Below are 13,465 nucleotides of genomic sequence, written 5' to 3' on the forward strand. Positions count from 1 at the left end.
CGTGGGGACCTTAGAGATTATTTAACTGAAGCTTTCTTTGGTCAGATGACAGAAGACAAAGTTAGTTAATCCAGAGGTGGGAGCATAGTCCAGATGTGTTAGCTTGCAGTGTGGCAATTACACAGCCCTATTTCCTCCTCTCACACTGACACGGAGTCCCACCATACGTCCATTAATGACCCCTGGTCACCTTACAGAATACACAGGAAGAAGACCTAGTCGTAAGTTCTCTGTCTATGTATGAGAAGAAGCATCAAGGCTGCCTGATATAAAACAAATAATCATTCTAAATCTCAATAAACAGTAAACTTTGACAGAATTATTTTAGTAACACCGTGTGAAATGAATTGCTATTTTCGCAAGCACAACAGGGTGCATGTTCTGTGCAGTATATTAAAATGACAATTGGACCGCAGATCTGGTTTCCCATCCTGAATCGACCACTCTTTAGCTGGGTTACCTAGAGCAACTCGGACAACCTCTCCAAGGCTCCATTTCTTAATTTCTAAAATGCAGAAATTGGATTTCAAGGTCCTTTTCAGCTCTGTGGTTTTCATGTGATTTTGCTGAGTTAGAATGGGAGAAAAAGCAACAGAACATATTCCCTCTTGGACAGAGGTTCATTTATGCTGCTTCTCTGCAGTCAAACCAACAGTCCTAATGACATTTCTCTATCAATTTATAAATCTGTCAAACTACATGTCACATGATGCAAAACTGGAACTAGTATTACATCCTTTACAGTATTCTGCACTTGATGTGTGCTCCAGAAATGTTGTCGACTCACTGTTGCCCCAGCGTCTTACCCACCTTATACCAGCTCTCCAAGATTCCAAGACTCATTCTGTGAGTTTTCAGGGAGTCTTCCTTTGCAAGCCATAGTGCCCTCATCAACAAGTTACAACCAACTTTTTTACACTAAAAATATATTGACTTCCCCAGGTATAGATGTAATAGAGGCTATGCTTTATCCATCTTTGTATTATCTTCCTTTAAAATCTCTGGGGGTCCAGGAGAACAACAAAGCTTAATTCATAACAAACAGGAAGAAATAGAAATAGTTTATTGCTATGGAAGCAATTGTGTCTTACTACATGGTATGCATATACAGGGATCCCCAAACAGAATCACCATGGTTTACCTTTGACTGTTTCCACCACTGAAATAGAAAATTTATTTCCTTCTTTTCAATTTAGTTCCATCTTTCATGCACAAACAAAGGTAAAATTTTTTCTCTGACTAATTTCTCTTAACATACATGATGTTGATCCCTACTTCCTTGGGCTCTCTTAGGCACATACCTAAGCATTCACAGTACATCTCTTAGAATATGAGGATAATCTCATGCAAGCACAATTAAGAACAGATGGTTAAAAACTGCAAGGTAGTATTTGCATAAAAAGATCATCATACTTTGACACTGTAGTTTTGTATTACTTTTAATTGTTTTCCCTGAAAGGAGCACCCCCTCCCTTAACCAAAAGATAAAAAGAAAATTTGGCTTATTTTTTTACTGAAAAGGGAACATTTCATAGCAAAGGCACTGTGGAGAAAAAAGTAACACAAGTACATAAAGGACTAGGATATGCTGTGGATAAAAGTGTCACATCTGCTCAAATGTATAAGAAACTTACCCTGAATCTGATAGACTTTAGCCACTTCAGCTTCTCAGAACCCAGAACAAACCTGAAGTAATCCACAAAGCCTCTGCTCCAACATCATGAGCTTACTAAAAAAAAAAAAAAAAAAAAAAAATTGCTTTCAAAGCAGAGTTCATCCTCTTATTCGCTTCTGCAAATCACTGTAAATTAAGCTTATCAACTTGGTTATCTTACGCTCCCACTGCACCTCTGTCCTGTTTTGATTTACAAATGGAAAGTTGAATAACAGACTAGCAGCTTGTAAACAAGGTGATAGAAACAAGGATAAACTATTAAAAGCAGACATAAAAACTGAAGGAGTCAGTCAATCTTCAACTAGAAAAATTCAACAAAATCTGGACATTACAAAAGTGATTAATAAAAAGAAAATTTAGAAAATAAAAATGGCGCCTTGAGTATAGGCAGCCCTGGATGATCTTGTTTGGTTCCACACGGGAATCTGCCACCCAGACCACAGCTAATTGGACTAAGGCTGGTCAGGTGATATAAATACAGCCAAAAGTCAGCTGAGCACTGAGCTTCAAGATGACCTAGTATGAAAAGATGCATCAGAAAGAAAGAAAGGTCCAGTAAGATTCTTGACAAAAGCAAGGAAAGTTCCAGTCAGATTCCATTTCTAATAGGATTTGGATAGATGGAGAAAAATCAGGCTGTTAGCAATGGGAACTGAAGCTGAAAAGATGCTCTGCGTTTGTGAGGCCAAGAGCAAACCGAAGTCGTGAAGAAATCAAAGATATAAGGAAGCACAGCGCAAGAGTAAGCAATGATGCTGATAAAATAAAAGAGTGAGCCAATGATTTATCAGAGAAGAAATGAGACACAGATTAAAGAGGAGATAAATGGAAGTTCTACTGTCAAAATCCCTAGAACTACCTTTTATTTCTAATCTTGTGCTAATTTCCTGTTCTTGGATTTCTCTGAGACTCTATCTCTTTAATTTCTTTTTCAAAAAGTCCCTAATTACTTAAACTAGCCTGGAAATGTCTTCATTTCTTGAAATCAGAAATGCCTAACATGTCCTTTGTCCATAAACTCTGGGGTTTTATCACTTTCTCATTGATTTGTTAGAGTTCTTTGCACATCGAGTCTATAAATCTGTAGTATATGTTCATCATTTGACTTTTAACGTAATAGTAGACAGCAGTTATTGGGTAGTTATTATGTTCCATGCACTATAAATAACACTTTACAGGAATTAATTCATTGAGTACTCAAAATAACCATCCAATGAAAAAAGTATGGCCCCAAGAGTTTAACAAATTTGCCTGAAGTCATTGATATAATAAGAGGAAAGAAGAGTAGGGATAAACCTGGTGTGTCTGACTCTGGAGCATGCTCTTAATCATTAAGTATCACCATTCCTCTTCTTATTATTACTTTTTAAATTGTGATAAAATACACATAACATAATATTTACCACCTTAACCATGTCTAAGTGTACAGTTCAGTGACATTAAGTACATTCACACTGTTGTGCAACCGTCACCACCAGCCATCCCCAGAACTCTTTTCCTCTTACAAAACTGAAACTCTGTGCCCATTAAACACTAACTCCCCATTTCCCCCCACCCCTAACCCAGCCTCTGGTAACCACCGTTCTACATTCTGTCTCTACGAATTTGACTACACTGGGTATCTCATATAAGTGGAATCATACAGTATTTGTGCTTTTGTGACTGGCTTATTTCACTTAACATACATAATGTCCTCAATGTTCATCCATGTTGCAGCACGTGTCAGAATTTCCTTCCTTTTTGAGAGTAAATAAAATTCCATTGTATGGACGTACCACATTTTGTTTATCCATTCATCTGTCAGTGGACACTTGAATTGCTTCCACCCCTTGGCTATTGTGAATAATGCTGCTATGAATATGGGTGTACAAATATCGTCTTCAGTATGTTCTTGCTTTTAATTCTTTTGGATATGTACCAGAAGTGGAACTGTTGAATCATATGGTTGTTTTATTTTTGATTTTTTGAGGAACTGCTATACTGTTTGTCATAGCAGTTATACCATTTTACATTCCTACCAACAGTGTACAAATGTTCCAACTTTTCCACATCCTCACCAACACTTGTTATTTTCTGCTTTTTTTTTCTTTTTAAATGGTAGCCATCTTAATGGATGTGACGCCATTCTTCTCTTAATTTATGTGTTTGGGAAGTTTTTAAATTTTTATGTAGATAAATTAGCAATCTTTATCTTTAAGGCTCTAGTATCTTGTTTCAAAAACCCTTCCCCATCCCAAGATTATATAAAGATTCATTTCCACTACATTTTCTAGCACTTCTTTAATCCATCTGGGATTATTCATGTGAAGTAGAGACTAAAAAATTCTTCGGTCATAGTGATTGGACTATTGGCCCACTGTCATTTCTTAATAATCTTTCTTTCTCAACTAGTTTTAAATTCCATATTCATTATATGCTAAATACTTACATATATATATTGGATTAAATTTCTGGACTATATATTCTGTTTCTATACCATAAAGACAGTATTGATTACAGTAGCTTTATAGGGCATTAAAGTACCTGGTAGAACCAGTCTCCCTTCATCTCTCTTGTTTATCTAAAATGTTCTAGACTATTCTCACATATGAGATTTATACAGAGGTAAAACAGTTCTACATGTTAATTGCCTACCAAAGATATCACACATTACAGAATAATACAATATAATTAATGTTCATAGTGATGACTCCAAAAATTATCACAAAAACTTTAAATCTGTTTAACAGCATTGACAGAAATAAAGCAGAAAAGAATATGATGTATTTTAGTGATATTTATGTAAAATAGTATAATAAAATAAAATTTTAGCTCTTCAAACACTAAAGGACAGAGATCACTAATATGCATCTATAATAAAAAATAATAATCCTTTAGGCACAGGGATACATTGGTGGAAACTGGGCCAAAATGCAATTAGCACTTAGGTTCCTTAAAGCGTGCTTCCTTGAGAGAAGAGGTCCCAGAACCCCCCAATGACCCAAGGATCATTGCACTTCCTTTCTCATCAAATCATCTGAAGTCATTATATGCTTCTAAATATAGTTTCTCTCCACTCTCAATCAAACAATTGTTGGTTAGTTCTCTCAGCTTGCAATAATAGCTATGATGCACTTCCTAATTTCAAAGAATGTCTACCCACCCTGTCATAGCCTCTCTTTCTTGAGTCATTTCCTGAAGATAGCTGAACTACCACATAACTTGCATTATAACACCCAACATGACATTCTTTGTCTCTTTGCCACAGGTCTAGCATTATCATTTGCACATCATTTGTCAACCATTATGAGGCAAAAATTTCCTCCAAAACACAAATGGCATAAAGAGAGGCCACAGAGGAAAGCACACAAGTGGCAGATAATTTATCTCAGGAGAGCATGGTGGAAGTCTCATTAACCAAGAACATTTACAATACAAGGCACTAACATCCATTCACAGTGTGTTCTGCGAAGAACCCAACATAGCAGAGAAGTAGCAAAGCACCTTGAGCACACAGATATATATTTTAAGAGCATGTTGTGGCCTATAGAGGGCAAGACTGGCAGCAAGTAAATGGCAGTGTTTCAGAAAATAATGGAATCCTGAATCAAGTCAATGGCAGCAGGAATGCAGAGTAAGGCGTGATATCTGGTTGAATATGGTTGAAGAATAAGGCAGAAGATTTCTTAGATAACTCCCAAGATTATTCTTGGGTTACTTCCACATATTCATTTAGTAAATGTTTATTAAAAGAATGAATAAATGAGTGAATGGTTTGTTTAGAACCATATTCACTGCTATTCAAAGTGGGGTCTACAGGCCAGCTGTCACAGTGTTAATTGTTTATTACTAATCCATAACAAGATAAGGAACTTGCTCCAGAAAGTAAGTTAATTAGGTCATGAAGTATATTGTTTAGTTCAGCAGACATTTTTATTGTTACTATGAAGGAAACAGTACATTGATTCACTTTGTAGCATTAGCTCTTAATTTCATCAGGAACCAGCACTTTGATAACATATATGATTCTGGTTGGATCCTGAACAATAGGCCACTAAATTTGATTCATCTGGGGATCCAGAGGTGGTAAAGTCTCTGACAATGTCTGTGGACCAGTGCTAAACAAAGAAGATCTTAGTGACAGGGTGAGGTCTAGGACAGACTTTTGGAACTGGTAATCTGATGGTGCTGAGGAAAGATGCATTTGACTGATATATAGGTATACTTACAGAACACTTCCTGCCTCGAGCTCAGAGAAATGGCTATGCTGATGAGCTATGGTTGGATTAATAACTACAAAATTGCACAAAAGGTAAATTGGATCCCATAATCTAATGGCTGTTTAAAAGATCTCACCTTCCGAACTGAGAGTATCAAAAACTGACATATAAGGGATAAGTTTGGCCATCTGCAGAAATTTTCCTGGTGGTTTGTGAATTTGAAATGGATTTGAGAAACTCATCATTCAATTAGTATGCTTCTAGCTGCATGTATCTGAAAACCTAAATCAAACTGGTTCCCACAAAGAAGGAATGTATTTGCTCATGTAAGTGAATGTCTAGAGGTAAGCTGGGCTTTGGCCTTGACTTAGTAAAGTGACACCAGCCCCATTCCCCTGCATTGCTCTAGGTTCTTCCCTCCTCCATGGGTGCTTCATCCTTAGATTGGCCGAAAAGTAATTCCAAACATTCTGTCCTCACACCCTGACTCTTTCTATGGATCCCTCTTAAAAGCAGAAGTTTTTTTTTTCCAGAAGTGCCCCTCCCCCAAATCTCACTTCATGTCCATTTGCCAAAATTGGAATATATACAAATTGTTTGACCAATCCCTCTAGCTAAGGAAATGGCATGCCAGCTTAAGCCCAGCATCCTAAAACAGACACCAGTGCTGGCTTGGGAGTAAGGCTTTACTGTGAGTCGCTTAGCCTAATTAGGGCTCATCCTTCTAGGTGAAGTCAATGCCCCAAAGCCCCTGCCTACTGTGAAATGGATGACTCAACTCCTACATCCAATACAAGGTCCAACCCAAACCTCATTAAGCAGTAGACAACCTACAGTGTAAATTAGTAAAGGCAAACAATAATTTAGCATGTTATAACATGAAGGATGCCACAGCAATGTTTTTGATAATAGATATTTCCAAAAGAGAAATACTGCCTAAAGAGAATTGGGAGGTTAGACTGTCAGCGTGTCTAACAGTGACCAAAGAAAATCATGTTGTGATTCTAGGAGATGGATTCCAGTAATTTAGGAAGAAATAACGGTAGGGGAGAGAAGGATTAACTCTAAGTTATATTAGCCTGAGGAGACTCCCCTTGGGCAAAACCTAATCTCTTTGCTGTAAATCCTATGCTCACTCACCAAGCATCCTTCTGAATTATTATTTGTCCTTCTGAGTGGCTGATCCCCACAGAAAGGGAGTGACTTGTTAAAGAAATACTCCTGATTTTAAAACTTCTTTCTATTTCCCATGGTAAATGGGCACTGTGGCTAATAAATCATTCTCTTTTGTATTTTGTTAGAGATCCTACCCTGAAAAGCCTGACCACCCTGACAAAATAGTAAAAGTAAGATTTCAAAAGGGAAAAGCTGAGGCCCAGGCACAGAGCCATAACGTCTTTGTCAGGGTGGAATGCCCATGAGGCCTGGCCTAAATCTGCTGCTAACATCAACCTTACAAGGGAACTCAATATCTGAACAGCCCAGAAAACCCACCATGCAGTCCCCTGACCTTTCATTGAATGGAGGGCTCTTAGAGAGGGACTTAAGATTAGGGGTTATGAGCCAAATCTCTACAATCAGTGAGATCTGGGGATAAATTCTGGCTCCTCCCACCAGCTGTGTGACTGTAAACAAGTCATTTAACCTCCAAAACTCAGTACCCTCAATTATAAAATAGTGGATATTTCATAGAGTTGTTACAATGATTAAAAGAGATAAAGTTCACAAAGTGCCTGGCGCATGATTAATAGATCTCATTGTTTTTTTTTTAATATTGTCTCATGTCAATATTATGACTTCTGTGTTTGACAAAGAAGTATATGCTAACCTTGCCCAGTACAGCACTCCACAAGAAATGAAGCTCAATAAATGTGACTAAAAGACACAACTGGAGAACATGGGAGAGAAATGCATCCTGAGACGCCAATGTAATTTGTAACATCCCATCTTGATCTAGATTAAATCAGTGTGAGGCCCCAGCATGGGTAAAGTCTGATTATTATCTGCTTCCTAATCAAGTGGCATTAAAGTATCTTCATGTAGTTCTTACTTATTTCTGAGTTTTTTAAAAAGCAACTAGAAAATACCACATAACATTAATTTAAAAGAATTAAGAGTCTGGAGACTGTGTTCTATGAGGAGTATTTAAAGAAAGTAGACTATATGTAATCTAGAAATAAAAAGCCAGGAGAGAAAAAGTGCAAAGTGTTACCTTGCTCAAATACTTGGAGGACTGTCACATAGAAGAGGGAATAGAGAGAGTCTACGTACTTTTTACTTGTCTGTCTCCCCCATTAGACTAGCAAAAGCCTTGAGGGAAGAGAATGCGTTTCATCCATCATTGTATTCCCAGACATTAGCTTGGTGCTGGGAACACAATAGGTACTCAATAAATGTTTGTTGATTGAATGAGTAGATGGATGGATAGATGATGAGATGAGTGGATGTTGGGATGGAAAGAGGGACAGATGGATAGATATTATTTAAATCACTATACGATGTTAATGCTGGAATGAACTTTAGAGAAGAGGAAGCTGAGGTCTAAAATAGTAAAGGATTTTCTCAATGTCACTCAGCTAGTTTATATAAATGCTGACTAGACCACAGCAGCTATGATATCTAGTCCAATATTCTTTTGACTACCTTCCTTTTTTTCAAATCTGATAGAACTGAGAGTATCACGACAAGAATATAATCCTGATGTGGGACTCAGTTATGGGCTGAGTTTTGTCCTCCTAAAGTTCGTATGTGTAAATATTAACCCCAAGTACCTCAGAGTGTGAGTTGATATAGAGGTAAGCCCTTTAAAGAGGTAATTAGGTTAAAAGGAGGTCCCTAGGGCTGACTCTAATTCAGTGTGACAGGTATCCTTATAATAAGAGGAAATTAGGACACGAAGAGAGGTAAGACCACATGAAGACAACTACAAGCCAATAAGAGAAGGGGTGGGCAAAATGGGTGAAGGTGGTCAAAAGGTACAAACTTCCTTAGTAACTTCCTTAAGTAAGTTCTGGGGATGTGATGTACAGCAAGGTGACTATAGTTAACAATATTGTACTGTATATCTGAAAGTCACTAAGAGAGTAAATCTTAAAAGTTCTCATCACAAGAAAAAAAAATGTAACTATGTGAGGTGATGAATGTTGACTACTGTTTTGTGGTAATCACCTCTTAATATATACATATAAGGCATAGACCAATTTAGTGACCAAGTCGAAGACACAATACTGGTTAGTGGTGAAGCCACACAATTCAAAGCCAAGTCTCCTGAACCCTTCGCTCTCTAAGAATAGCAGAAGATGTTTACTGAGCACATACTATGCGCCAGAGTATGCTATATGCTTTACATTGGTTACCTTATTCAGTTCCCAGGACAAACAAGGGGCTAGATGCTATCTCAATCTCCATTTTATAGATAAGGAAACAGAATTTTCAGGCTAAGGAACTTTCTCCTGATTATATAGCAAGTGGTGGCCTCAGGCTTTGAATCCAAGCCACCTCCTGCCAGAGCCCGCATGTTTAACCACTGCACATCACCACCTCTAATTCATCTCAGTCTTCTCTTCACAAACCTCCTCCACATGTCAGCCTAGCAGAAGGGTAGCTCTCTTCAGCAAATGCTCCAGCTGTTGCTAAAATACCCATCCTCCATACCTCCCACTTTGCAGAGCAGGTGCACAGGACCCACCTCTGGAGTAAGGAACTTCCTGCCCTCTAACTGCAGTGGGTGACCCAGGGCCTGACATCTGTTGTCAATGACTCACGGTCTCTGATTAAACCACTTCGGGGACAGGAGGAGTTTGATGCGACTGTATTTTTTTCACTGAGCCTTCAGTGGATTTCCTCCTTGATTCAGGATCACAGCCAATGTGGAAACTGAAATCCTTTCTGACAACATTTGCTGGATTGCCACAGTGGATTAGTCCAGATCCCCATGGACTGTCTTTTTCTTTGTGCCAACTTGTCACAGTAGCAGAAAGCAAGGAAGGTGACCTAGTGCTTTTAGTCTAGACATGTAGTCATCAGGGGCCCTCAGGTCTCTGGGCAAATTTACGAGCTTTTAAAGCAAGGTCTTGTCTGATAACAAAACAAACACCTGATAATTGACACCCTAAAGATAGAGAGCACTGCAAAGAAATGTAGAACTGACAGTCTTCTCAGCACGTCACTTTTCGCCCAGTCAACTTTTGCTCGGTTTGGTGCTGTCAGCTTCATATCCAGAGCCCTCTTTCTAAAAGGCTAGATCCTTCTCTTTGGCTCCAGAAGTGCCCTCCTTCCCTCCGCTGTCTTTTGGAGCCCAGAGCTGCCCCTGATCTCATCAGCAAGCCCCACAAGGTTGGTAAAAATCCTACAGTTCTTACCACCAAGGCCCTCCATATGCAGAACAAGCGTGCCTAGGGAAAGGCCTGCAAAAGAAACCAGCAGTCAGATACGGGTCTTTGTTTCTGAGATCTTTATGTCCAGATTTCCATTCAGGGACAGAGAGGGCTGCTACAAAGGGGGAAGTGACTGAATAGGGAGTGAACATTCATAGAAACCCTATTTTAGACCATGGATGGTGAAGAGTATCTCTTCTTGAATGTAAAAATATTCTCTACTTCCCAGAATAAGCAAATAAAGCTAAATGAAAGTCAAGAATCTCTCTCTCTCTCTCTCTCTCTCTCTCTCTCTCTCTCTCTCTCTCTCTCTCTCACACACACACACACACACACACACACACAGAGTGAGTCTCTGAAACCACCCATTTTACTTATGAAGTTACTAGAATGCCGGATGATGTGGCAAGGTGTGAATTCCTTATAAAATGCAAGCGGCATGTGCAGTAAAGAGCTGCAGACCCTTCTACCCAGTCACTCTGGCTGCACTGCAAGCCTGGACTCGAGAACTAAAAATCTATCTCAGATAATTGACATTTATTTGATTGAAACAGCAGGGTGCCCTCCATCACCATGGGAGAAGACCATATGGAAGAACAGTTCGAGTGGAGATAATGTTTGTCTACTGAGTGTGCCAATGTGTTTAGAGATTATTCACAGGGCTCTGGGGACTCCACTATGATAATGTTTCAGCCAAATTAGAATCAGATTAATTGCTCTAATCTAATGGAAAGACAATGTTTATCAAATTATTGCTCTTTTCACCACATGATACTGCAGTGTCATTATTCTTTGGGTTTAAGAAAGGAAATGAAAAGACTCTTGTAGCACATCTGCTCAAGAGTTATATGATAGTGCTTTTCCCACTACACACGGGACTGTAATGCAGTTGGCAATTCTGTGAAGTAACCAATAAATTAAAGTAAAAGATCTGTAGTGGATAAATCTGCTGGAGTCCTATGATATCAGTTCATATTTTGATAAGACAATCTAAAGTCAATTAGCTTCTTCCAGATTTGAGAGATTTTCTTCTTCATATTATGTAGGGAGTGTTTTCCTCTATAAACAGGGAAGTGCTTTTTTGAAAAACCTTAAGTGGCACTTACAACAAAATTCTAAAACTCCTCTTCAAAATATCAAAATCAGCCCACTTTTTTCAACACCCAGAGAGGAAGCGGGGCTCTTATCAACTCATAGCTCATAAGCCTCTATGGATTTAGGAGAGAGGGTGCAATCGTCTCTGCCCCCTAGGGCAGAGAGGACTGTGTCAGCTCCTGAGCACTAAAGGAGTTGCCCTCTCGCTATCACCCTCTGGGCCACCATTTGCACCCTTGATAATTCTCAGAGGCTTCTAACACTGAAAAGGGCTCACTTCAGAGAGGTAGAGAGGGCCACATCCGAGCCAGTGGCCTCACAGAAAGGTGCTGGCAATCAGTCCCAACACCTACTAGGCTGCACGCCTGTCTCCAACAGGGAATTTGGGAGAGAGTTAGAGAGACATTTTTCTGCCATCCACGTCTCCATAGGGGGCCCTGTTGGCCCCTGCAGAGCAGGGAGGAAGGATCAAGCAGCACAATTTGTATGTTTACTCTTGTGTGCACACCGATTATTTCAAAATAGCAGCAGCACAAAGCCCTCGAATGTCCACGAAGGCTGTGCTGAGGTAACTGTCAGGTTCCTGCTGGGCCACGTGCCAAGTCCAATCCATTGCCTTTTCTTTTGGAGCTAGTGTCCCTTGCAGACGGATCTTAGCAATTGGGGCTCATCAGAGACAAAGATGGATGTTATAATCTTTATTATTAATTCTACATTTATGGAATACTGCTAACAGGAGGCAGAAGTCTTACCTTCTCCTCCCTTTTGTGTTTGGCTCTTCATATTTCGTGCTTATAAAACACTGATATCATTAAGGTTGGAGACCTTCTGTCTCTCTCCCCCAAAGTTTGTTAAAGCCTTCTACTCAAAATGGCAAACGTACATAATCACACAGGTTGAACTAAGATTCAGGTCCAGAGTATATATTTTAACTTATACTATTGCTAACTTTTCCTCATTTGTACCCTAAAGTCATTCTTATGGCTTGAATTTTTCAAAAAGGCATGATTATACTATGATTACTGAGTTGGTCTAAACCATGTCGCATGTCATTAGAGCCCACATTTGTGGGTGTCAAGACAAGGTTAGGCATATGTGAATAGTGTCAATTGCTCTTATTCGTCCAAGCTCAAACCTTGCTGTGATTTTCATGTTGCTGCCTCAACAATGGGCTCCCCTGTGTTAGAAAGTCATTCCTGAGAAATAAGGGAAGAATATCGTAGCTATATTGATGCTTATTGAAAGCAGTGTATGTTTTCCAAGACAAAGCACAGAGCTGTAGATCTTCATTAATTACAATGCGCTGGAGCAAAAGCAAGTGCGACCACTATAATTAACTATGCAATGCCTATAACACCCATCTAAATGCTTTCATTTCACTATAATTTAACAGTAAGAGCCCGAGAAATTATTTTAATCCTTATTTTTGCAATTCATTTTGGAAAGGTTGTGTGACTCGGTCTGAGGCATATTCATACATTCATTTACATTTTTATTTTAAATGCCTTCATTATCGAACTTCTTTAAACCCTACCCTATCATTTAGAACTGAATTCCAAAACTTTTATTGTAAACCAAGTATTTGTAGTAACATCTGTGGAATTCACACTAATATTGTGAATACGATAGGCATGTATTTTACCTCTTCAGGTGGGAAAAATAAATCCATTCTTAACTAATTCAAAAGAATAACTTCCGCAGTATATTCAAGTAGTTATCAACGTGGGTCAACTTCTAATAAACATCAAAGAACAACCTGCCAATCCACACATACTTAATGTATGCTTATAATGTATAAATATTTAAAGGAGGGTGAGCTGTCACCCTGGCCCACAAGTTAGAGAGGTAAAATAAAGAGTAATGAACAATTTAGAGAACAGTTATATGCTGATTTAAGTGGTTTTGATGACTGTAATTAAAAGAGCAATTCAAAAGAAAGAGAAACTGGTGTTGCTAAAGTGAAAGATTACCTTTCTAGAGAAAGTAGGATTTATGTTGTCCTTAAGAGCCAAATATGATTTCAATAGATGAAGAGAAGGGTCAAAAGAATAGCAAAAGCAGAGCACAAAAGAAGGGCAAGAATAAAAGGCCCACTTGCTGACTGGGAGGATATAGAAAGT

General features: G+C 38.7%; 1 long non-coding RNA gene across 1 annotated transcript in view; it reads right to left on the reverse strand.

The window, feature by feature from the left end:
• The window catches only part of LOC132500277 (uncharacterized), a 271,126-nt gene that overhangs the window by 166,126 nt on the left and 91,535 nt on the right, over positions 1-13,465 (reverse strand). Inside the window, exon 3 of the long non-coding RNA XR_009534004.1 lies at positions 1,635-1,729. This is a non-coding gene — a long non-coding RNA (uncharacterized LOC132500277). The remainder of the gene's footprint in view (positions 1-1,634; positions 1,730-13,465) is intronic.

The sequence above is a fragment of the Mesoplodon densirostris genome, chromosome 12 (genome assembly GCF_025265405.1).
Source record: "Mesoplodon densirostris isolate mMesDen1 chromosome 12, mMesDen1 primary haplotype, whole genome shotgun sequence".
NCBI classification, from domain to species: Eukaryota; Metazoa; Chordata; class Mammalia; order Artiodactyla; family Ziphiidae; genus Mesoplodon; species Mesoplodon densirostris.